Below are 26,256 nucleotides of genomic sequence, written 5' to 3'. Positions count from 1 at the left end.
ATGTGCCTCAATGAATGAATATTCATTTGTAAATTACAGTTGACCCTTGAACAACATGGCTTTGAACTGTGCGGGTCTGCTTATACACGGATTTTTTTCAATAAGGATGAACCACAGTACTACACAATCTACAATTGGTTGAATATATGGATACAGGGGGCCGACTGTAAAAGTATATGAGGATTTTCTACTGTGTGGGAATCAGCACCCCTAACCCCTGCCTTGTTCAAGGGTCAACTGTGTATACATATGCTAATGTACACATACATTGTCTATACTATAAAATAGAAACCAAAATCAGTATTTCAAAGGATGGTTTATAGAAGTTCGAATATTTTCCCTAGTGAACAGTCTCCTCCATGCTTGGGTCTAAATACTGAGTTCAAAGGTGTTTTTTTTCAGCTTTGAGATATAATTGAATACAATAAAACCAATTTTAAGTGTACAAGTCAATGAGTTTAGATAGGTATATAAAGTCTTGCAACCACTACTCTAATTATGGTGTAAAACATTTCTGTCACCCCAGAAAGATCTCTCATTCCTCTCTGCAGTTAATCCCTGACCTCTACCCCAGCCCCTGGAAACTACTGACTTGCTTTTAATTACTGTAATTTTGCCTTTTCTAGAATTTTATGTAAATTAAATCACATAGTGTGTAGTTTTTGTGTGTCTGGCTACTTTCACTTACCATGATACTTTTCAGATTCATCCATGCCGCTGGTAGTTCATTCAGTTTGATGAACTTGATACAGTCTTTTAAATTTTAGACATTCAAATGGGTGTGTAGTGGTAGCTATTGTCATTTGCCATCGATATCTGCTCTTTGAAATATCTCTTCTGCCCATTTTATTTTTATCAGGTTCCTTCTTCTTACTGTGTTGTAAGAGTTCTTCATATATTCTGTATACATTTCTTTTATCAGATATATGTTTTGCAGATATTTTTTCCCAGTACGTAGCTTGCTTTTTTGTTTTCTTAAGTGTCCTTTGAAGAGCAAAAATGTTTAATTTTTTTAAAAAAAATTTTAATTAATTAATTTATTTATTTTTGGCTGTGTTGGGTCTTCATTGCTACGTGCGGGCTTTCTCTAGTTGCAGCAAGCGGGGGCTACTCTTTGTTGCGGTGAGCGGGCTTCTCGTTGCGGTGGCTTCTCTTGTTGTGGAGCACGGGCTCTAGGCATGCAGGCTTCAGTAGTTGCAGCACTTGGGCTCAGTAGTTGTGGCTCACGGGCTCTAGAGCGCAGGCTCTGTAGTTGTGGCACACAGGCTTAGTTGCTCCACGGCATGTGGGATCTTCCCAGACCAGGGCTCTAACCCATGTCCCCTGTATTGGCAGGCGGATTCTTAACCACTGCGCCACCAGGGAAGCCCAGAAATGTTTAATTTTGATGAAATAACGATGTATAAGTTTTTTTCTTTTATGGTTTATATCATATTTTAAAAATCTTTGCCTAACCCAGTTCACTTAGATTTTATCCTATGCTTTCCTCTAGAGGTTTAATAATTTTAGCTTTTACATTGAAGTCTTTGATTATTTTGAGTTAAACTTTTTGTGGTGTGAAGCAAGATTTTTTTATCTGTTTTTTTGCTTGTTTATTTATTTATTATTTGCATAGGAGTATCCAGTGGCTTCAGTACCATTTGGTGAAGAGATGGGTTTTTTCCTCATTGAATTGCTTTGAGAAATTTAGTTGAAAATCAATTGACCATAAATACATGTATCTATGACTGGATTTTATTCTGTTTCACTTATTTGTATGGCTGTCTTTATGCCCATAACAGACTGTCATGATTTCTGTAGCTTTATAATAATTCTTGAAATCAGGTAGAGTAATCCTTCAACTTTTTCTTTGTCAGAATTGTTTAGACCTCTCTACTTTTTAACATGTTTTAAAATCTGTCATATTGCTATTTGTTTTTTATTGGTCCCATCTGATTTTTGTTTTCTTTTTTCTTTCTGTATTCTTTTGGATTAAGTGTTTTTAATTTTTTAGCAACTTTATTGAGGTATAATTTAAATACCATAAATTTACCCATTTTAGATATACAGCTCAGTGATTTTTAGTAAATTTACAGAGTTGTGCAACCATCACCACAGTCTAGTTTTAGAATATTTCTAACACCCTTAAAAGATACCTTGTGCCAATTTGCAGTTGATATGATTCCATTTTATCTCCTTTATTGGTTTAATAATTTTTTTAAAAAATTAATTTGTTTATTTTTGGCTGTGTTTGGTCTTTGTTGTGGTGTGCGGGCTTCTCATTGGGGTGGCTTCTGTTTCTTGTGGATCGCGGGCTCTAGAGCTCAGGCTCAGTAGTTGTGGCTAATGGGCTTAGTTGCTCTGCCGGCTGTGGGGTCTTCCCCGACCAGGGCTCGAACCTGACTCCCCTACCTTGGCAGGTGGATTCTTAACTACTGTGCCACCAGGGAAGTTTTCCTTTATTGATTTAATTGACTGTAGCTCTTTTTATCTTTTTTCAGAGGTTCCTGTAGGTTTTACAGTATACATCTTTAACTAACCACAGTCTTTTTTTTTTTTAACATCTTTATTGGAGTATAATTCCTTTACAATGGTGTGTTAGTTTCTGCCTTTTAACAAAGTGAATCCACTATACATATACATCTACCCCATATCTCCTCCCTCTTGCATCTCCCTCCCACCCCTCTAGGTGGTCACAGAGCAACGAGCTGATCTCCCTGTGCTATGTGGCTGCTTCCCACTAGCCATCTATTTTACATTTGGTAGTGTATATAAGTCCATGCCACTCTCTCACTTCGTCCCAGCTTACCCTTCCCCCTCACCGTGTCCTCAAGTCTATTCTCTACATCTGAGTCTTTATTCCTGTCCTGCCCCTAGGTTCTTCAGAACTTTTTTTTTTTTTTTAGATTCCATATATATGTGTTAGCATATGGTATTTGTCTTTCTCTTTCTGACTTACTTCACTCTGTATGACAGACTCTAGGTTCATCCACCTCACTACAAATAACTCAATTTCATTTCTTTTTAGGGCTGAGTAATATTCCATTGTATATATGTGCCACATCTTCTTTATCCATTCATCCATCGATGGACACTTAGGTTGCTTCCATGTCCTGGCTATTGTATATAGTGCTGCAGTGAACATTGTGCTACATGACTCTTTTTGAATTATGGTTTTCTCAGGGTATATGCCCAGTAGTGGGATTGCTGGGTCATATGGTAGTTCTATTTTTCGTTTTTTAAGACACCTCCATACTGTTCTCCATAGTGGTTGTATCAATTTACATTCCCACCAACAGTGCAAGAGGGTTCCCTTTTCTCCACACCCTCTCCAGCATTTACTGTTTGTAGACTTTTTGATGATGGCCATTCTGACTGGTGTGAGGTGATACCTCATTGTAGTTTTGATTTTGCATTTCTCTAATGATTAGTGATGTTGGGCATCCTTTCATGTATTTGTTGGCAATCTGTATATCTTCTTTGGAAAAATGTCCATTTAGGTCTTCTGGCCATTTTGGATTGGGTTGTTTGTTTTTTTGATATTGAGCTGCATGAGCTGCTTGTAAATTTTGGAGATTAATCCTTTGTCAGTTGCTTCATTTGCAAATATTTTCTCCCATTCTGAGGGTTGTCTTTTCGTCTTGTTTATGGTTTCCTTTGCTGTGCAAAAGCTTTTAAGTTTCATTAGGTCCCATTTGTTTATTTTTGTTTTTATTTCCATTTCTCTAGGAGGTGGGTCAAAAAGGATCTTGCTGTGATTTATGTCATAGAGTGTTCTGCCTATGTTTTCCTCTGAGAGTTTGATAGTGTCTGGCCTTACATTTAGGTCTTTAATCCATTTTGGGTTTATTTTTGGGTATGGTGGTAGGGAGTGTTCTAATTTCATTCTTTTACATGTAGCTGTCCGGTTTTCCCAGCATCACTTATTGAAGAGGCTGTCTTTTCTGCATTGTATATTCTTGCCTCCTTTATCAAAAATAAGGTGACCATATGTGTGCTAACCACAGTCTTTAACGGAACATCATACCACTTCAGGTTTAGTGTAAGAATCTTAGAACAGTTCTGTTCCACCTTTTCCCCCTTCCTCCTTTTGTGCCATTGTTATCATTCATTTTGTTTCTGCGTGTGCTGTGAACCCCTCAAAGCATTGTTGTTAAACATATTTCCTTTACATAGTTGCTTCTCTTGTAAGGAGATTTCTTAAAGTAAGAAAAAAGTATTTTATATTTCCCTACATATTTTTCATTTCTGGTGCTCGCCATTCCTTTGTGTAGACCCAAATTTACATTCGCTGTCATTAACCCTCTGAAAGACTTTCTTTAACATTTCTTGTAGTGGTGGTCTGTTCATGATGAGTTCTTTCATTCTTTGTTCAAAAATGTCTTTATTTGACCTGTGTTTTTGAGAAGTAGTTTTGCTGGGTATAGAATTCTAGGTTAACACTTGGTTTTCTTTCAGTACTTGAAAGAAATTACTGTCTTCTGGACTGCATTGTTTCTGAAGTGTGCTTTCAATCTTTAGTCCTCTTTGTCTGTTTTTTTTTTTTTTTCCTTTTCTAGCCATTCAAATTTCTTTCTCTTTATCACTGGTTATAAGCAATGTGATTATGATACACCTTGGTGTGGTCATCTTTATGTTTCTTATATTTGAGATTTGTTGAGCTTACTGCATTTTATAGGTTTCATTAAGTTTGGAAAATTTCAAGCCATTATTTTTTCAAATACATTTTTATTCCCCCACTCATGTCCTCTTTTCTTGGACTCCACTTACAAGTATAATAGCCTACTTTATGTGTTCAGTAGCTCACTGATGACTCTCTTTTTTTTTGAAGTGTGTTTTTTTTCTTTTTCCCTGTCAGTGTTTCATTTTGGATGGTTTCTGTTGCTGTGTCTTTAAATTCATTAATTTTGGTTTTTCCCCTGCAATAGCTAATCTGCTGTTAACACCATCAAGTTTATCTTACCTCTTGCATTGTATTTTTCATATATAGAAATCTGACTTAAAACTTTTTTTCTACCTTTCATGTCTCTCCTTAACATGCTCCCGCTTTCCTTTAACTTTCTTAAGCTTATACAGTATAGTTATAATACTGTCTTAATGTTTTTATGTACTATTTCTATCATATGTGACATTTCTGGATCTGTTGTTTTTCCTCCTTATTATGGGCTTTATTTTCGCTTCTTTGCATGAATTTTTCATTGGATTCCAGGTATTGTAAATAATTTTGAGTGCTGGAATTTTTGGTGCTCCTCTAAATGTTGTTGGGCTTTTTGTTCTGGGGTGCTATTAAGGTCTTTGGGGTTAGTGTGGTACTTCTGAGGCTTGCCTTCCAGCTTTGCTTGGGTGACTCCAGAACAAACTTTAGTGTAATCCAGAGGTTGGCAAACTGTGGCCCACAAGCCAGCTGCCTCTTTTGGGAAGTAAAATTGTTTTGGAACACAGCTACACCCATTTGATGACATATTATCTGTGGTATGTTTTATGTTGACATATTTTGTGCTCCAACAGCAGAACTGGGTGATTGCAGCAGAGGCTGTGTGGCCCACAGCCTAAAATACTTAGTATCTGATCCTTTAAGAAGTTTGCCAACATCTGGTTTAAGCTAATTGGGCCTCCGTATTGAAGCAACACCCTCCTGAGGACCTTCCTGATATTCCATATATTAGGAATTCTCTCCATTCTTGTCAGTTGGAACTTGAACTACTCTTGGCCCCACATGAGCCTCTGGGGGTTGTTCTATCTGTTTCATTAGCCCTTCCTGCACTGCAGCCTGAAAATGCTCTTCAGGCAGTGCGCTGGGGCACCCTTAGGGTTTAATCTATTTGTTTCCCTTCCCTCAGGGGATCATTATCTTGTGCTTTCTGTTGTCCAGTGTTTTAAAACTGTTGTCTCATAAATCTTGTGTGTTTTTCTGTTTGTTGAAGGGGTAGAGCCAGTCTCTGTTGCTCCCTCATTGCTGGAAGTCAACACCCCTCAACTTTCTCATTTTAACTTTTTCTTGCCTGATTGGAAGAGTAATGTGTTTATAACCTACTGATTTCTCTGCAGCATTGGATCTGATTTGCCACTCCTGACTTCTGTAATTTTTCTACTTTCACAAACGTATCTCCCCCATTTGTGGTCTGTTTCTCCTCTTCTTTGCTGGCTCTGCCTCTTCTTTCTGCATTAAATATTAGGATAGCTGATAGTGCTAACCCTGGTCTGTCCCCCTTCCTTTATCGTCCTGTAACTTCAACCACCATCTGGATAGGGTTGCAATAAATGCTTAGGGATTTAAAGTACAGCTTGGAGTTGTTCAGTCCTGGATTGAAATCTTGGTTCTACCGTTTGTTGTAATGTGGACAAACTCAAGTTCTCTGGGAGTTAATAAGAATAATGTCTATTTTTTTTTTTTTTTTTGGTGCCCTTAATATATACCTGGTGATGTACTAAGAATTTTGTTCATGTCATCTCTAACCCTTCACAACAGTTCTATGAGGTAGATACTTTTTTTTTTTTTGCGGTACGCGGGGCTCTCACTGTTGTGGCCTCTCCCGTTGCCGAGCACAGGCTCCGGACGCGCAGGCTCAGCGGCCATGGCTCATGGGACCAGCCGCTCCGCGGCATGTGGGATCTTCCCGGACCGGGGCACGAACCCGTGTCCCCTGCATCGGCAGGTGGACTCGCAACCACTGCCCCAGCAGGGAAGCCCGAGGGAGATACTTTTGTTATACCCATTTATAAATGGGAAAGCCAAAGTTCCAAGAAGTGAAGTCACTTTTCCCAGGTGCACAAGCCAGAATTTGGACCCATATCTGTCTGACCAGACTAGGTTGACCACCTGCCCTGGTTTTGCTGAGATTTCCCTGGTGTTATAACTGACAGTCCTCACTAGGGAACCCCTCAGTCAAGTGTGTTTGGCCACCCTAGTAAATTGCTCTGCTCTCCCTGGATCTCCTCTCTTCTCTATACCCACGTAATACTTTTCGTGTAGTTTAAACTCTGTCAATGCATGTGAACCACTTTATGGAGCGCCTGACATACAGTAAGGCCTTAAAAGTGGGAGCTGTGATTCCTATTCGCATTTCTAACCTTTCTGAATCTCTTGCAGCAGGCATTTGTTATTCTGATTGGATGCCCACTAGCTGAGCATCATTCTTCTGTACAGGGAATCTCCCCCCTTATGAGGCAGGACCCATTTCCGACTCCAGAGACTGATCCCCACTCCCTGTCCCCAGCCTGGTAGCTACAGCACAGGCAGGTGGCCCAGGCCGTACTTGTGAGATGCTTGTGACCCCTGCTCTGATCAGAAACAGGGCCCATGCAGAATCCGTCCTTTGAGGATGGCGGTGGCGGCCACATTTCAGAACTCAGCAGTGTCCTGGAAGCAGAGTCCTGAGTCAGAGCTGTGAGCTGCAGTCTTGTTTCCAGTGGTTTCAACAAGGGGTTCCTCACTGGACCAGATTAGGATGAATGTAATGCTTGCTCCTGGCTGCGGAGGTTCCAGTCTCGGTTCCGTGGCCAGTCTGGAAATTCTGTAAATTACCAGATCTCCTTTAGTAATTTCCTTATCTCCTTGAATTAGCCGCAGTTGCTTGCTTTTCTCTGCAGCTGAGACTCAGCTCTGATTGATACCTGTACCATCTGGATGTTGTGGGCGTTTCAAACTTAGTGGGTCCCAAACAGAACTCATTCCCTTCCCTCAGGGACCTACAGCATTTTACTCTGAATCTCAAGCACATTTCCTCAGTACATACTGGATTTATGGAATTAGAAACCATAGTCACCTTCAGCTCCTTCAGCTCCTCTTCCCTAACCCCAGCCCCCTCAGTGTTTACCAAGGGAGGGTCCACCTCCCCTGGCTTTTCCTCAGTCTTCACTGCCTCTGTCTTCACCCAGGCCTTGTGGCTTCTTGCCTTGATCATGGCGCAGCCTCGGATCTGGTCTTCTTTCTGCCATTCTCAGGAAGCAGAGAAGCAGAGAACATCCAGCATGGCTTGCGAGGGTGGAAGCTGAGGACAGAACGCCAAGAGAGAGCAAGGGAGATGAGGGTAGATTCAAACCCGAGAAATTCATGCCTGGAGTGGAAGAGAAAAAAAACTTTCTTTAAGGGTTTGAAAGGAGAGGGAGTAAAACAGTTGTTTCTTATTACTCACAGATTCTGTAGTTGGGGTTTCACCTACTCACTAAAATTTGTGACCCCCAATCAGTGCTGGTGATGCTTTTGTGGTCATTTGGGACGTGATCAGAGTGGAGAAAAATTTGAGTCCCCAGACGTGCACGTTCCCAGCAGAGGTGGAACAAGGTGACACTTTGCCTTCTTTTCAGCTCATGTACAATAAATGTGTCCTTTTTACATTCTGTTCTGTGTCACATCTTTGGTACTTTTTCTTGGTGATTAATTACACTGTGTAAAATAGACCCCCAGCATAGTGTGGAAGTGCCGGCTAGTGTTGCCAAGCGCAAGAAGGCTGTGATGTGCCTTATGGAGAAGATAGGTGTGTCAGATAAGCTTCCTTCAGGCGGTGGAAGGAAGTGCTGCTGACCCTGAGTTTAATGTTAATCAATCATACATATTAAACAAGGTCTTAAATGGAAGCACACCTAAAACAAAGAACGTATTGATCCTTTGATGAAATGTGACGAGAGGCTCACAGGAACCTAACCGTCTATTTCCCTTAGGAACCGTGGTTCACGTTCTTTAATTCAGTGTTCGCGGTGACTGTATGGCACAGAACTCCTGTGAATGAAAAGAACCAACTGCATTCTGGTGCTCACATTCAGCCCCTTGATCCTTAACAGTGCTCGATGTGGAAAATGGAAAGTGGTTCATTGTATCCCCAAGTTTACTCTCTGGGAAATGATTATATCAGTCAGGATTCAACCAGAGAAGCATGAACCAGTAGGAGATATCTATTCTAATAGATGTATTACAAGGCTTATGTAATTGTGCAGGTTGGCTAAGTGAGCCCCAAATCCGTAGGGCAAGCCGTCAGGAAGGGAAGATGACAAGCCAGCTAGAACCCCATGGGCATGGCAGAAGCTGTTGTCCATAGCAGTCAGAAAGGGAGAATCCAGCAAAGCAGTTGTAGATCCAGCTGCTGTTGAAGTCTCTTTCTCTACGAAAAGCTCAGTCTCTCTTAAAGGCTCACCTGGTTAAGTTGGACCCATTGAGGATAATCATCCCTCCTTGTTGTCAACTGAATAGAGCCTTTGATCACATCTGTAAAATCTCTTCACAGAAGAACCCACATTCATGTCTGAACCACTGGGAGAAGGTGTGTGCACACCACAAGCTGGCCTCTGCCCTCTTCTGTCCGTGTCACTGAGTCTAGCCAGGTTAACACCTTTAAAGATCGTCACCATGACGCGTCAAATATAAGTTCTGATGCAGCTCGTTTCTCAGAGTTGGGATGATGGGTTCTGTGTGAGTGAAGTCACGTGATTTCACTTGGCTGTCTTCAAATCAATCCGAGTTTTATTCAACCTCCACCTCTCTCCTAGGACCAGGCACCCTTCTAAGTGTTTTCCATAGAGAAAGGTACTTGGACAACATCCTTGTTTTATGTGTGGGGACACTTAGGCACAGAAGTTAGCTGACTCAGTTAAGTGACGGAGCCGGGATTCGATCCCAGGCAGGCCAGTGCCAGAGCCTGTGCTCTGCCCCTTCATGCTGGGCTGAATCTCAACATGGCATTGCGACAAGTCATTTCCATTCTGGACTCCGACTTGTTTTGGGAGGGCAGAGTCTGTACAGGACCATATGGGAACTTGGGGGCTTTGGTGGTCTGGTGGCAGAGGGGGAATGCTCTCTTGTTGGGGACATTAGTGTCCCTTGTAAGGGTTGGGCTGTTAGACTCTACTTGCAGAACTCTGGTCCCTCTTGCTTTTCTCCTGGGGCATGTGCCACCCAGAGTCCCTTGAATCATCTCAACCTCTGTTTTACAGATTCTCCATTTACCCCACACTCAGGCCTTATTCCACAAGCACTGTCCCAGATGTTTCCTGAAGCTTCAGCTTAATCTCCTGGCCAGGGTTAGACCCTCCCCAGAACTTTCCTGTAGGGCTCTGGCCATTCATGCACTCAAGCAACCAGTGTGGAGGTATTTACTGTGTGCCAGGCACCTTGCTAGGTTCTGAGGATACAGCTGTTCATAGGACAGACGAGCCCTCAATGCCTTCAAAGCCATTACATCCCGAGGTCCCAGAGAAAAGGCCTGGGGAGTAGGAATGCCTGTCAAACAGGAAAGCTGGACCCACTAAGCCTCGCATACTGCCTTTCTTCCTCATTCAGCAGTTATTTGCAAGTTTGTGTGTTCCTCCTTTCATAGGTGAACACATTAAAACAATTTTACATCGTTAAGAGTTCTTCATCTTCCTTGCCCCTTTTCTCCCCTGCCACCCCAAAGGTGACCCTTATCCATTTAATGCCTATCTTTCCAGATCTTTCTTTCATGTGTTTATAAACAAATATGAATATATTGTATTTGAAAATGTTTATAATTGCACACAGTAGTCATTTCATAAATGCTTATTGGTGAATGAATGGATGAGTTTCCACATGTGTTTCTCCCAGTTTCCTTGCTGCCCTCCCTGATTTCTGTACCCTCTCTGGGCACAGTGGCCACACAGGTGAGGAGGGTAAGAGCTCTGGATTCCTGGTTTTCCTTGTGAACCGTGTTGTCTGGATGTGGACAAAAGAGCTTGCTGTCAGTGTTAATTAGCTCAGGCTGCCATAAGGAAATATCACAGGCTGGGTGGCTTAAACAACAGAAGTTTATTTCTCACATCTCTGAATGCTGAGGAGTCCAAGATCAAGGTGCCAGCGTGGTTGGTTTCCAGTGAGAACTCTTCTTGGCTTGTAGACGGCTGCCTTCTGGTTGTGTCCTCACATTGTTGGGGGAGATAGAGAGATTGAGAGATCTCTTCCTCTTCTTAGAAGGCCACAGTCCTATTGGATTAGCTCCCTACGCTATGGTTTCATTTAATCTTCATTACCTCCTATGGGCCCTTTCTCCAGATACAGTCGCATTGGGGTTTAAGGTTTCAACATAAGGATTTTGGGGGGCCACAAGTCAGTCCATAGCACTGTCTATGATGTCTGCATATGCCTCAGGGCCACCACACACAGAGCTGGGCTGCTCCAGTGCCCTGGTTCAGGCTCTGCTCCCAGCGGGCATGCTCTAGGATGTTTGTTGATGCATGCATTTCCTAGAGTAGAACTACTTGCCCTGGGACCTGGGGGAAGCTGAGGCCCTCCCAGTGGCCTCCATCCCTAGCATTCCATGTGAATTAGTGGAAATTTCAGCCACCACTTTGTGAATGGTTCCAGATGTGCACGCTTGGGGAGAGTGAGATGGCTGGAAAGCCAAGCTTGAATTAAAAGTTCAATTAAGCTTAGGATGGTAGATAGCTACTCTCTCCCAAGGATCCAAGAAGGGGAAACAGGAGTATCATGAGATACCTCAGGCCTTTTGAAACTGGGGGCTAGCTCTACGTCTTGATGAAACAAGTGGCATGCGAAAGCAGAATAATTAACTTTGTCCTTGGCTCAGATCTTGGTCGGTTTTAAAGGCTCAGAAGGATAAAGAGGCAAGAGAAGGAAATAGAGTCCCCAGAGAGTTGCTGAGAAGGGAGAAGAGTTCACTGGGAGATTAAGGGCTAATTAGTTTTCGGAAGGCAGTTTCAAAGGAGAAACTGTCAGGAGTCACTGGGCGTGGCTCTGAGACACATTCATGTAGTGGTTTAGATGCTAGGGTGAAAGAGGGTGATGCAGGGTTTTAGGGGGATGGAGTGGATGACATTTGTGGAAGAATGTTGGGGGGAAAGGAGCTGCTGGCTCGACGTGGCAAGAATGCTCACAAGGCAAGCCGAACACGAAGACTGTGTGTTATCCAGTAATGAAATGTCCGCTTGATGTGGCCCAAGTGTGTGCCAAGTGGGACTGAAAGTTAGATCAGGAAAAACCAAAGGGTTGATGGAGTAACAGGAGGACTGTGAAGCTGGTAACCTGCTGTCTGGGTGGGTCGACTCACAGCAGCTATGAACTTGGACTTGGGGACAGTTGTTCAGTGTGGGGCATCCATTCCAGGTACCTGCAGTGGGGACAGTCACCGTGTATCATCAGGTAGTGTAGAAAGAATGTACCAGGTTGGTTAAGATCAGACAAACTCCAGCACTTTCTGTGGGCAAGTTATAATCTCTGCAAGCCTCGGTTTCCTCACTGGTAAAGGTGGATAAAAATAGTACCTACCTGTTAGGGCTGTTGAGAGGACTAAACTAGGAAACGCCTGGTAAATGCATGGTAAATGCTTAACAAATGTTAGCTGTAATTTCACAGTTAAGCAATACAATTTGTGTCCTTGTGATAAGGAAGGACATTTTTACTTCACTTTCTTAACTCACCAAGAAAAGGCACGTGGAGAAGGAAATAAACAGAACACAGGTGCAGTCAAATGGATTTTAGCCAAAGTCAGGCCGAAGAGAGCAGAGGAGAGGGCTCGAGCTGTGGTAGAGTGTTTATCAGTTAGGAGAGGGAATTGAGTAACACAGGAATGGGAGGATCGAAAGGGAGACAAAGGAGAAAAAGGAGGGAATTTTATCATTCTGTTACTCTGGCCGTTAGCAGCTTAGGCAGAGCACCCACTCTGTACAGCGTGCCCCATTACATAGGGGGTTACATGGGGATAGATGGACCGGCCCTCTCTCATGGTCCTCACGGCCCACCTTGTCATGATTGGCAGAGTGAGTGTAGCAATGACAGAAGAATTAAATCCTGAACACGGGCAGGAGCATTAGTCCAGCAGAGGCCTGATGCTGCCTGACTGAAGGCCCACGCCCTCAGGGACTCTCTGTGTATCCAGGACAGAATTGGAGTGCCCACTCCTGTGCTGCAGTGTGCCAGGTGCTCTGTGAAGCATGCAGCCTGATCTCTGATTTTAGTCCAAGTTCAGAAGGAAGTACGTGGAGAGAACATTCAGGAGGCTCTGATGAAATTCCAGGAGAAAGGAGATGCACCCCAAACAGGGGCCAGTGGGATTGAAGAAGAGAGGACAGGTGCAGGAGCCAGGGACACAGTGTTGGCAGATGTCAGGAGGACTCAGCGAGAATGTGGGAGAAAGGGCAAGAAGCCCAGTGGTCCTCATATTTTAGGGTGTTTGAGTCACCTGTAGGGCTTAATGCGACAGATTCCTAGCACCCCTCCCAGACCTACTGAGTCTGAATTTCTGCGTTGGGCCCAGGATCTGCCTTTTTTAGCGGGTACCCCAGAGGCTTCTGATGTAGGTGGTCTGCAAGTCATGCCTTGAGAAATGCTGGATTAGAGAAGGTAAACGTCTCAGCCTGGCCCTGCAGAGAGCAGAGTCTGAGGCAAGGGCTAAGGCACTTAAGTTTTATCAGGGAGGTGAAATCCCAGGAGTGGGAGGGGAAGCGGAGAAGATGCAGTAGGACACGTGGAATTTTCAGGCTGGCCGCTATTTCAGAATAAGCCATGAAGGATCAGGCAGCTGACTCGGCACGGGGGCTGCTGCAGGCAGTTTGCAGGAGGAATCGCGCCTCAGCGTAGTTGCGGCGTGACGGATATAGGGGAGTCTGGTTCTCTCCCTGTCCCGCCTGACCCCTGTTTCCCGTGGGTGAAAGTCACTGCACTGGAGCTCGCTCCCCTGCCTTTCAGAATTGTGTCAACTGTCCCCTTGGTGACTTCTCAGCAGGCCAGGTCCCATACCCCTGGCAGTAGAGGGGCAACCAGGGTGGGCAGGGTGCTGGCCTAGAGAGAAAGGAAGAAGGGAGCAGTGAGATGGGGCCCAGCTTTGTCTCCCAGTAGAGGAGGAAGTCAGGCTGGGAAAGGTGGATTACCAGTTCCCGTAATGAATTAGAGTTTTGAAGCTGGAGAGTAAGAAGAAAGATTTCTAGGGAAATGATCTAAATGGAATTACATTAACAATGGCAATAAGAAAGGAAGAATTTGTATCCATAGTAAATGTCTTTAAATTCTTCTTCGTTTGTATTTCTTGCCCCAGAAAAACACCAGTGGTCAAATGACACGTGTGAGCGGTGGCGAGTTTTGGCAAAAGGGAGGCGGCAGAAATTCAAGGTATCACCTGTATATTTTTTATCCTGAATTAAGTTTCTCCCTTCTCAGCCCAAAGTTCTAGTGAAAGGTTCCACTTGGATTAAAGAGCAAATGAGTTTGTGAATCTCATTCAAAATCCCACATCTTTTTTCCTCTGAAGACCTATAAGTTCCTAAGTTGCTCTGAAAGGAATTTAAAACTAATAATTGTAATTCTTAAGGGCTGCCAGTGGCCTATGGGATTCCAGAGAGTAATAACCTCATTTAACACTTACGTGAAGCTTTCTGTCTGTGTGTTACCAGAACTTGGTTAACATTACACACTGGCAAATGTATTCGTCTGTCATAGAAGTAGGGGGAATTTAGTCACAGGAAGTTTAAATAACCGATCGTGTCGTGTAAGGAGCCAACAACGAATAGATGCTTAGATTTATTTTCTGCTGTCATCATGAACAGAAGTATTTTATCATCTTGAATAAAAGTATTTCAGATGGCTATGAGATCAGATCCTAGGAAGAAGATCAGATCAGATCTCTTGACAGTCATAAAGATGTTGATAACTCAGTGGTGACAAGTTGACTTTAGTTTGTATGTGTGTGATGTCTGGGGGCAGGGGGTAAAAATTTGCAGCTGTTGTTTATTTATCTATTCATTTATCTATCTAACTGAAGTATAGTTGATTTACAATGTTGTGTTAATTTCTGTGGTACAGCAAAGTGATTCCATGTATGTGTTTATACACTCTTTTTCATATTCTTTTCCATTACAGTCTATTACAGGATACTGAATGTAATTCCCTGTGCTATACAGTAGGACCTTGTTGTTTATCTTAGTCTCTATATAATAGTTTGCACCTGCTAATCCCAAACTCCCAATCCATCCCGCCCTGCCGCCCCTCCTTCTTGACAACCACAAGTCTGTTCTCTGTCTGTAAGTCTTTTTTGTAGATAGGTTCGTTTGTGTCATATTTTAGATTCCACATATAAGTGATATCATATGGTATTTGTCTTTCTCTTTCTGACTTCACTTAGTATGATAATTCTAGGTCCATCCATGTGGCTGCAAATGGCATTATTTCATTCTTTTTTATGGCTGAGTAATATTCCATTGTATATATGAACCACATCTTTATTCATTCATCTGTGGATGGACATTTAGGTTGTTTTCATGTCTTGGCAATTGTGAGTAGTGCTTACAGCTGTTTTTAATACAATCACGGTGCTTGTGAGTAGAGGTAAAGGATGGGTGAGGATGGGTAGAAAACTCATGATTTGAGGTAGAAGTTAAAGGACAGACAAATGAATAAAGTCTGGATTATTAAGTGCCTGTAGTCAATGTCATTACTTTGAATTGAGAAGTAAAAGTTTTGAGCAACTGAAAGGGCAAAATGGGGAATAGGAAGAAATGCCACGCTAGCATCACGTAAAGAAAGAAAAGGGCGAAGAAAGAGAGAGAGATTATTGTAGGAAGTAAATGTAGTCCATTAAGGAATTTATTGCAGGAGATACTGGCCATAAAGAAAGAAGACTCATGAGCTGCATGTTTTAGAGAGAGTGATTATTGGGGACTGGATCTATAACGCTCATGCAACAAAGTTTTACTGAGCAACAGATACATACACGGCACTGAGACAGCAATGAGAAGAGTTTGTGTCTTGCTTCCTTGGTCACGTCTTTCCTCTCTGGACCATCAGGTACTACATACCTGTTTAGAAAAAGAAAGACAGAAAGTATCGTTAAAAAGGATGCTTTGTCCACAAGGTCTCTTCTAGCTCTAGAATTCTCTGATTCTGGGTCAAGATCCCTAGAGCTCCACAGAGGCTGTAGCAAGTATATTCTTTTCAGGCTGGATCGCTATAGGGTTGGATGGTTGTTGTTGTGATTGTTTTAACGTCCTGCCTCCCAATCTTATTTCTGCCAGATAGGTTCATTTATTTTTTTTGCAAATGGATGGAAAGCCTAACCGAAGCCAGCTTAAGCATGGAAGTAATTTATTGGCTCCCAGTACTGAAAAGTCATGAGTGGATTTATTCAGGAATGGCTGGATCCAGGACCTTAAGTGCTATCACAGTATTCTGAGTTCCCTCCTTCTCTCTCTTGGTTCTGCTTCCCCTGGGTTGTTTCCATTTTCAGATCTGCTCTTCCCTGTGGCAGCAAGATGACTGCCACAGCTTCAGACTCATCACCTATACACCTCCAGCTTGGACAGGGAACATATCTACCCAAGCAGGAGCTCCCACGCACATCCTGTAAGTCATGCTGATTGTACTGGTTTGGGTCAGATGCCCATCCTGGAATCAGACGCTGTGGCCGGAGGGATTAAATTGTGCTGATTGGTCAGAACTGGGCCGGTGTTCCTCCCGGCCAGCGCCTTGTGGACTGGGAAGCTTGGGACAGCGTAACCAGGAGACGAGGAAATGGATTCTGGTGAGCCAAAAATTAATACTCTGCCACCCCAGGCCCAGTGAAACCTAGGGAGAGACCTGAGGTTCTGATCCCAACACCAAGAAGAGGTCAGAGGGGGGCAAGAAAGACTTCCAATCCAGAAATGGCCCCGGGATGGAATGATGTGTCCCGGGTGGCCGCTCGCTGCCCACGCAGATGCCGTTTGTTCCACGGGCTGACCGGGGATTCTGTGTAACCCTGGTACACAGCTGCCTTCAGCAGATCACGGGGTGGTGTGTGTGGAGGGGGAATCCTCCACTTCCTGTTTAGGATTACACTCTTCACCCTCCCCTCCCACGCAGGCCATATGTTCATTCTAAGCCTCAGCATCCAGCCAGAAAAACCCTTTGTGTTTTCTTGGCAAAACTAGGGCCCAGTAATTGAAGTCCATATGCAGAGCTGCTCCCCCCAGCCCACACCGAGGGATTTTAATTAGTATGTAATTGGTCAGAGAGGTACTATCAAATAGCTCCCAGTCTGGCCGGCTGGAAATGCGGTACTTGAAAAGTCCCAGACCAGAGAGGGATAATAAATGCTTTCAGTTCCATCTGTTGGAATGATTTGTTTAAGGTAGAAATTTCTGTTCTGTTACTATTTTTAACGATTCTGCTCCTAGTGTTTCTTCAAATCATGTAACAGCTACCAGAGTATTCACAGGAGGTAGGACTGTAAGCGAACTAGAAGGCTTAGCAAATCCATGTTTCTCCCTTCAAAGAAATTCATAAAATTCGGTGGGGATGGGGATGGAAAGAGGTGAGCTGGGCATTTGGTTTGAGTAGCTGGGCAGGAACTTCGGCTTATGTCCATCACGACAACAGCCATCAGGGAAATCAGCCTGTTGGCAATTTGTGATCTTTGAAATGAAGAGCGCCCGTGTCCTTCAGCGTTGCCTCCAAGGCACCATGTGAGTGAGTCTGTCTCCACGGGAGGAAGGGTTTGGAATTCACCTTGGTGGACAAGGGTCATCAGCAGAGGAGAAGCAATGGGGGCAGGGAGCAGGGAGGCAGGGATCTCATTGCCCTGTGGTAGCGTGCAGGCTAGAGGGAAACTGCAGTGATGAGAATGAGGATGATAAGTACTATTGTCGTAGTAGCGACGCTCTCATCACCGTCATCGTCAGGGCAGCCAGCATGTACTCTGTGCTCACTGCAGACTTGACACCATGCTCAGCATCTTCCGTGAATCGTGATGTTCACACTGTCTGTGACGTTGCTCCTATCGCTGCCCTGTTGCATAGATGAGGAACTGAAGACTCCTGTGGCTTGGCTGGCTTGCTTGAGGTTACCAGCTAGTCAGTGGCTGAGCCGGGGTTTGAACCCCAGTGGTCTAACTCCAGGGTCTGGGATCTCAACCACCAGGCTTGCTCCCTCCTCCCCAGCATCACCAAGTGCCTTGGTTTTGCTTGAAGAACATATCCTGGAAAAAGGAAGGTAGAATGAGGTCTGTCTCAGCTCCTGTGCTTTCCTACCCAGCTCTCAAGTATGGAAGTGAGGTGTTGATACCTGCCAGGGCCACGCCCAGAGGAGGGGTTGAAACGTGTGTGGAAGGGATGGGGGCAGAGTATGGAGCTAACCTAACCTTGGATGGGCCTCTCTGTCCCTTCATGTGGCCGGAACCCTGAGGGTCCAGGCAGTGTTCCCTGCAAGGGACTTTCTCTCCTGTCTTCTCACTCTGCTACTTAGGGGCTAAAAGATGGGCCCTGCTCCTGCCCTGTTTGCCCTTCTAGGTGGAAGTCGTCTTTGAAGAGATGCTTGTGCTCAGTCATTTGGCTTGAGGCCTGTGCCCACTGGGAGAAGGCCTGGCTTGTCTTTTTCCAACCTCTTCTCTTGCCTGTCTGTCCGTTCATCCATTCATTCAACCCTGGTCCTTCTCTCCAGTGCACTCATTTTCTCTCCCTTGGCTGGAGAAGGTCTGGGAAGGTGGCCTGGGTTTACTCCACTCTGGGCATGGAGTCCATCACCCCATTTCCTCTGCGTGCTGTTTTCCCTCGGGTGTCACAGTGGTGGCTGGATCTTGTTGGAGGCTCAGAACTGGGCCTGGGAGTGAACGTTCTGGATCTTCCCTCTTGGTCAGCTCGCTCTAGTAGGGAGTCCACAGCCCAGCCGGTCTCGCTGGAGTTTTGCTCAGAGCCCGAGGCCAACACCCACCAATAATAAAGTGTCATTTGGCCGTGCTTGTTCTCTGTGTGCCCTTTTCCCCCACGGGCCTTGTGGGGACAGTGGCTGGTTTGTGGCAGGACTTGGGGTTTTCTGTGTCCCGGCCAATCCCATCATGATGCCGTGTTGCTCTCACTTCTTCAGACGCTGTGTGCACGTACCCTGTACTTGCCCGCCGGTGCTAGACAGACTGTTGCCAACCAAGATGGGTCAATCTGTGTGAATGGGATATGGATTGAAGGAGAGGGGAAGAATCTGTGCTTGTGTCATGGGGCCCTGAACAGAATTCAGGAGATGTAAGCGTCGTGTAAAGCAGCACAGAACCAGGAAACAGGGAAAAGGAAGGAAGGAAGGAAGTGGGGGAAGGGAGAGGGGGAGGGGCAGTTGTTGGAAATGACAAGAAACGAAAGTCAGGAAGTCTGGCTTCTAGATGGAAGTCCTTTTTGAAGAGAAAACTAGTGATTGTTTAAAATGCTGTATTGAACATAAATTAGAGGGGATTAAGGCTAGAATCTAGAGTAGGTGTTATTTGTCTCACACTGAAATCCTTGCTTCTAGAAGGCTTTCTCCTTGCAAAATAACAGTATTCTGGGTTTGGGTCGTGATGCTGTATGAATAGATGTTGGTTTAGAAGAATAATTTTACTAGCTGCCCTATGAGAGCTATTTATAGTATTTTTCCTTTCTGTAACATCTAAAACAAAGGTTGGTTTAAAAACATCTTTGTAGCATTCCTGGTAAAACTAAAGGCCTTGCCTGACACTGCATATGGTTCGGTTTATAATCTAGGGATGGTTCCAGCATGCAGAGATTCAAAGTGGGTTTCTTTGTGGCTTGTCTGCACCTGCCGGAGATCTGGTGCACCGATTAAAGTTACAAGGCAGCTATTAGCCACCAACTGACACCAAGATTATAGGTTAAAGTCTGAATTGGTTTAAACGGTGTCATGTGTCCAGCAAGGCAGAGAGTGAGGTGGGGGACATGTGTTTGGCAAATGGTAAGAAGCCACTCCAGTCTGGGGAAGGACGTCTTCTTCTTAACAGTTACACACCAAGAGAAGTGGGGTCGGGGTAGGTTTGTAGGAAAAGCCTTGAATTTGGAGTCAGGCAGACTTAAGTTCTGAGTCCTGACGGTGTGACCCCAGTGAGCCTCAGTTTGTCATCTTAAAAATGGGAATGATAATCCCTGATTTATAAAAAGAATTCAGTGAATTGGAAATCACATCATTCTTGCTGGCATTAACGCAACAGAGTTACACTGAGTTGCATTAATAGAAAATGAGCAGCGGGACTTCCCTGGTGGTCCAGTGGTTAAGACCCCGTGCTTCTAGCACTTCCACTGCAGGGGCGCGGGTTCGATCCCTGGTCGGAGAACTAAGATCCTGCGTGCCATGCGGCATGGCCAAAAAATTAATAAAAACAAAAAAAAAAGAGAAAGAAAATGAGCAGCAGCAGCATTGGAAGGAGGAGAATGTTGTAGAAGCCTCGAGCCTGCTGGATTGGGGTACAGTGTGATGGAGAGAAAGGAGTCCCCCAGCCCTGGATTCAAGTCCTGGCTCCAGGACTTACTAGCTACTTGACCTTGGGCAACCTCTCTGAGCCACGGTGTCCTCATCCGGACACTGGGGACAACACTGACAGCGACCTCACAGGGCTGTTGTGAGGAATAGATGATTCGCTCCAGGTCAGTGCTGGGCTCACGGGCTCCGGAAATGCTCGCAAATGTTAGTCACTTTCGCTGTTAGTCGCCTAGCTCCATCAAGCAACACTTCTCCCTCCGGCATCACCGCTATTTATTCTAAACTGGGATTTCTTTCTCTTCCTACAAGTATCCTCAGAGGCTTCCTACAAGCATTCCTCAGACTTCAGTAATTGGAGGCCCCCTGCCCAATTTTTGCCACCTATGCATGCCTCCTCTCTTGTTACTTATTATTTTTTCTTCAAGTCAACTTTTTAATCCTTAAATGCACTTAAAGGAAACTTCACATCACAATGGTAAGTGAAAATCTGTGTAGATCTTAAAATAGAATGTTTATGACTCACCTGAAATTTCTGCATGCACTGCCACACACATGTGTATTACATTTGGGGTAATATTGGTCTAATCCTTTGCTAGTCGAAGCGTGGTCCCTGGACCAGCAACATCAGTATCCCCTGAGAGCTTGTTAGAAATGCAGAATCTCAGGCCTCACCCCAGACCTCCTGACACAGAATCTGCAATTTAAGAAGATCCTCAATGATTGGTATACTTTTTGGGGAGGGGGGACACTTATTCATTTTGTTATTGAGGTGAAATTCACATATATACTTTTAAGGTTTGAGAAGCAGTGGTCTAGGGGATCTTTAAAGTTCCTTCCAACTCCGAGAACTAATGCCAAATATTGATATTTCTCCCTCTTTCTGAGATCCAAGTCCATATTTCCAACCTAGGTGTTCTACTCTCAGCCTGAACCCCACCTCCGGCCTCTCCTAAGAGCTCCCATTCCCCCAGATGCACCTGAAACCATCTTTAACTCCTTCCTCCCCGACCCGCACTTCAGTTCCTGCCAAGCAGACCCAACTCGATCTCCATCAAGACGTTCTCCTTGGAATTCCCTGGCGGTCTGGTGGTTAAGACACCGCGCTTCCACTGTGGGGGGCACAGGTTCAGTCCCTGGTCAGGGAACTGGGATCCCGCATGCCGCGCCACATGGCCAAAAAAAAAAAAAGGATCTCCTCAATTCCCGTAGCTCCCCCTGCACTGCGGGCCCCTCATCTGAGGGCTGGCTGTTGCCCTCTCCCTGTATTCTTTTTCCTCCAGGGGATCCTTGCTAGCTCCGTGTTCTCGAGGCACAAGTGTGGTCATATCATCCACTCTTCAGTCACCTTGTGGGATTCCCTATTACCTACCATGGAGCGACCAGACTCCTCAGTCTGTCCTTTAAGGCTCTCCATTATTTTACTGATATCAGGCTCCCGCCTACATATACCCTGAGCTGTAGACAAGTCGTACAAGGCATCGTTTTATACAAAGCTTTCCCTGCCTCCGCGTCTTTGCTGATGCTTTCCCATTTCTGAAATGCGTTTCTCTCCAGCCTCGTGATTTCACGTCTCCACCTCTCAAAACTCTTCCAGTCCAAGACCTCTGCTCACGTTTCACCTCCTTGCTGAAGCCTTCCAAGGCTCCCCAGCTCCATAGCTCTCCTTAATTTCCACCGCCTATGGTGACCTCTGCCTTTTAGCGTGGTTGTATTAGGACTAATCTTAACTCTTCAAGCCTGTACAGCAGGTATGACTCTTAGTGCCACCATGTCAATTTAACTCCCTTTAACTCAGTTTCTATTCTGAGCTCCCCATCTGCTTGCAAATATACCATCCCATTCTCCATGACACTCTCTTTGGCCCCAGGCCGCATTCTCAGTGCTAGAGGATTGGGGCCAAGGCACCTGCGAGGTGGTATATCGCGTCCTCAGATGCCATCTGTCCAGCTGGCATCTACTGGAATGTACATCATTCTGTTAAGCCTTCAATCACTGGACATGTAGGTCGCTGCTGCCTTATCTCATGTTTCCCTTTGCAAGGCCTCTTTAGGTCCTGCAGCTGTACTCTCTTCACTGCACTGGTGTCTCTCTTGGACGCATAGGGCCCTTTTCTGCCCTGTGCCATGCTGGAGCCGTGCAGCTCTGCACAGCTGCCTGACATTTTAGTGTAGCTCTACCACCCAGCTGAGGTCTGGGGGCTTCACAGGGCCTGGGTCAGCCCTGCGCTCAGAGCTTCCAAACCTATCTGGAATTTTTGTTGTTTCCTTCTTCCTTAGAGGTCACCCAGTTGGAAAGGTTGGAGTCAGGAAGCCTTATATGATCATGTATTTTCCCTCAAAGTGTTAATTACCAGAATCAGCTCCATTCCAACAGGCTGTAGACTTTGAAGCTCAAAAGGAATTTTTTCTCTCTGCTTTCTCATCCCAGACTAGCCTGTCAGACTGATTAGGGCGAGGGCCATGGACACAAAGAAACCTGGGGAAAAATCCACCATTAATATTATCAACTATTATCCTGCTACATGATTTGTAAACTGCTTGGGGACAGGGAACTCTGTTAATTCATCCTGATATGTCCCTACAGTAACTGAAATAGTACGTGCACAGAGAAGGCACTAAACACACGGTTATTAGGCAAGAATATAAATGATAGGTTACTTAAAAAAATTATTTAATTTATTTATTTTTGGCTGCATTGGGTCTTTGTTGCTGCCTGTGGGCTTTCTCTAGTTGTGGCGAGCAGGGCTACTCTTCGTTGCGGTGCGTGGGCTTCTCATCACGGTGGCTTCTCTTGTCGCGGAGCCTGGGCTCTAGGCGTGCGGGCTTCAGTAGTTGTAGCACACAGGCTCAGTAGTTGTGCCTCACGGGCTCTAGAGCGCAGGCTCAGTAGTTGTGGTGCACGGGCTTAGTTGCTCTGCAGCATGTGGGATCTTCCCGGACCAGGGCTCGAACCCGTGTCCCCTGCTTTGGCAAGCGGATTCTTAACCACTGTGCCACCAGGGAAGCCCTAGGTTACTTTGATTCTGTATTATTAGTGTCATATTCATGGTTTTTCATCTCACTGATGCTAACAGATCTCCATCTCTCTATATATGATGATAAAATAGGAAGAGAGAAAAAAAAAACCTGGTGATTGGGCTGACTGGATAAAATCTACTAAATAAATGAGAATAATGATATCTGACAGTCATTTATTCATTCAGCCTATTGAATGAGGACTTTCTCTGGGCTGTACACTATTGTGGGGGGCATTGGGAGATATTTGTGGGTGAGACATTCAAGGCCCCTGGTGCATTTGTGAGGAAACAAATAATTGACACATGCTCAAATAAACAGGGTAACTTCAGAAATAGAGAAGTGCTGTGGAGATGATCACATGCGTAAATGTACAATTGGTAAGTGAGACACACAGAGAGACCTGGCAGGGATGCTTGTGCCAAGATCTGAAAAAGGGGTAGGAGTAACCAGCCAAAGGAGACAGTGAAGGTGAGGGAGAGGAGGAGGGGCAGGTCGTTTCAGGCAGAAGGAAGGGCACGTGCAATGGCCCTGTGGCAGGGAGAAGCATCATATGTATACTAAGTATATAGAGAACGAGGGGTATGTGAACATGAGGAAGGAGGTGAGCCGAGGCAAGTGCTTCCTTTCATCTTCTCATCCAGTGGGCAGGTATTTGTTGAATGCCCGCTATGTGCCAGGCACACACTGAGGCACGGTGGTGAACCAATGGACATGGTCCTTGCCCTCGTGGCGCTCACGGCCAGTCAGTAGAGAGAATGCTCTTTATGCTATTATGGCAAGCTAATGGCTTGTTTAATTGCTGCCTTTTATTTATTTAGGAACTCTTATCTTCCTAAATGTAATTTCTTCCTTTTAAAGGAAATGACAGCATGTTCTTAGTGCATGCTGTTTTGGAATAACATATTCCTGATGAGAGCATCACTTTTCAGCTAGGTAAGTCATGAGGTTGAGACCGAAAAGGCCAACATGGGTGTTGATTGTAGTTAGTCTGCTGATTGACTATACTTACAACCCCTGATAAGGTCTTATGAAAACTCAGCATTTGCAGATGCCAAAGTGAGGCTGTCTGGAGGAGATGGGTAAGATCTGAGCTGTGTATTAGTTCGTGGAGCACCAGCTGCCGTGAACAGATACACACCAGCATTTCAGTGGCTTATTATGTAGGTTTATTTCTCACCAGAGGTCTCTGGTCAGCAGACGGGTCTCCTCTAAGCGGTGCTTCAGGCTCCCAGGTTCCTTCCATCTCGTGGCTCCACCTTCTTCAACTTGTAGCTTCCAAGGTCACACAGAAGGGGAAGGAACATGGCAAATTACCTGTGGGAGGTGTTTTTTTTTTTTTTTTTTTTTTTTTTTTGCGGTACGCAGGCCTCTCACTGTTGCGGCCTCTCCCGTTGAGGAGCACAGGCTCTGGACGTGCAGGCTCAGCGGCCATGGCTCACGGGCCCAGCCGCTCCGCGGCATGTGTTATCCTCCCGGACCGGGGCACAAACCCGTGTCCCCTGCATCGGCAGGCGGACTCTCAACCACTGCGCCACCAGGGAAGCCCCCGTGGGAGGTTTTAATGGGCCAGGCCTGAAATGGCATCTGTCACTTCTGTCTGTGCCACTGGCCAGAACTCAGTCACACGGTCACACTGACTGCATGGGAGGTTGGGAAATGTCGTCTAGCTCCGGGCCCCAGAAGAAATGGAAACTGTTTTAATGAATAATGAACCGGTCTCTGTACCATCTGCAATTTAATTAATCCTGGTGCCTTTTGTACTTGGGTTCACATTATTCTGTGGCCTTTGTCTATTCCTTTAAAAAAGAAAAGGCCCAAGTTGGAAATATTTGAATTTTTCTTTGTTGATATATGGTTTAAATAATGATACCCCTGAAAGGGTTTCATTACTTTCACTTCCTTTTCTCTTTTCTTCTTCCCCCCCTTCCCTTCCTTCCTTCCTTCCCTTTCTTCCTTCTTTTCCTCCCTCCCTTCCTCCCTGTGTTGAGAGTTAGGAATTTCCATTAATTCTGATTTAGAATTCACAGGTTTGAATATAGCCAGCTTGCCTTTCATATATTGGTCAGTCTAAAAACGTCAGTGGACAATTAATAAAATTTTAGAAACCACTTATCTCCATTTGGAGGGGGATTAGAGGGGTGTCGTTAGCTTTGAGAGCACAAGATCACTTGGTTTTGGGGTCACCTTATCTGACCACAGGAAAGGAGGGGAAGGAATTCAGGCTCTTCATGACCTAAACCCTCAGTATCTTGTTTCCATCCTTAATAACAAATGGGAAGGGGAGCAGTAACGGGGGCCTGTTTCTGAGAACTGTTCATTTTCTCCCTGATCATACAAGGCTGTGAAATGTGAAAAGCATCAGGGACTCTGAGCACGGTTCCCCTAAATGCCCTGTTGCCCACAGGGAACCAGCCAAAGGCTGGGGTTGGCTTCAGATGGCTGGACAGGTGGCCTTGTAATTAAAACCTTTCCCTTCTAACTGCAGGCCTTGTTTTGCCAGGAATCTGAGGTGAAGAAAATGTTCTAGTTAGATTCCTATACCAGCTGCTTTGAAAGCTTCCTCACAGTTGTCCCCAGACCACAGCAGACAACCACATCTCTGCTTTCAGAATCTTGGGGACTTAGTGTTACTTGAGATGGGTCAAGCGGGCGTAGAGATGAGGGAAGATTTCTTCCTGATCTCAAAAGTTCGGAGCCTTTTGGAAGACTGGAACAGCACAAAAGAAGGTCTGGAATGTGTACATTTCCTCTTTATATCAACTTGGTGAGATAGGGGCCATTATTGGTCCTTATGTTGTGGATGAGAACACGGAGGCACACAGGGTTTAAGTAGCTTGATTGTGGTCAAGAGGTTAAGCATCAGTCAGGATTCACATCCAACTAGTGTTGACTCCAGGTTCAGGCACTGGTAACCTCTACTCTTTTTTTTTTTTTTTTGCGGTACGCGGGCCTCTCACTGTTGTGGCCTCTCCCGTTGCGGAGCACAGGCTCCGGACGCGCAGGCTCAGCGGCCATGGCTCACGGGCCCAGCCGCACCGCGGCACGTGGGATCTTCCCGGACCGGGGCATGAACCCGCGTCCCCTGCATCGGCA

The 26,256-nt window shown here is 45.1% G+C and overlaps 1 long non-coding RNA gene across 1 annotated transcript in view; it reads left to right on the top strand.

Annotated features, from left to right (window-relative positions):
- LOC117196766 (uncharacterized) overlaps positions 1 to 14,050 on the top strand; it is a 68,273-nt gene extending 54,223 nt beyond the window's left edge. The window contains exons 3-4 of the long non-coding RNA XR_007476506.1: positions 8,117 to 8,263; positions 13,977 to 14,050. This is a non-coding gene — a long non-coding RNA (uncharacterized LOC117196766). The remainder of the gene's footprint in view (positions 1 to 8,116; positions 8,264 to 13,976) is intronic.
- Positions 14,051 to 26,256: the final 12,206 nt, after the last annotated feature.

This window comes from Orcinus orca, chromosome 3, assembly GCF_937001465.1.
Source record: "Orcinus orca chromosome 3, mOrcOrc1.1, whole genome shotgun sequence".
Taxonomy (NCBI): Eukaryota; Metazoa; Chordata; class Mammalia; order Artiodactyla; family Delphinidae; genus Orcinus; species Orcinus orca.
This window is presented reverse-complemented; position numbering and strand designations above follow the sequence as displayed.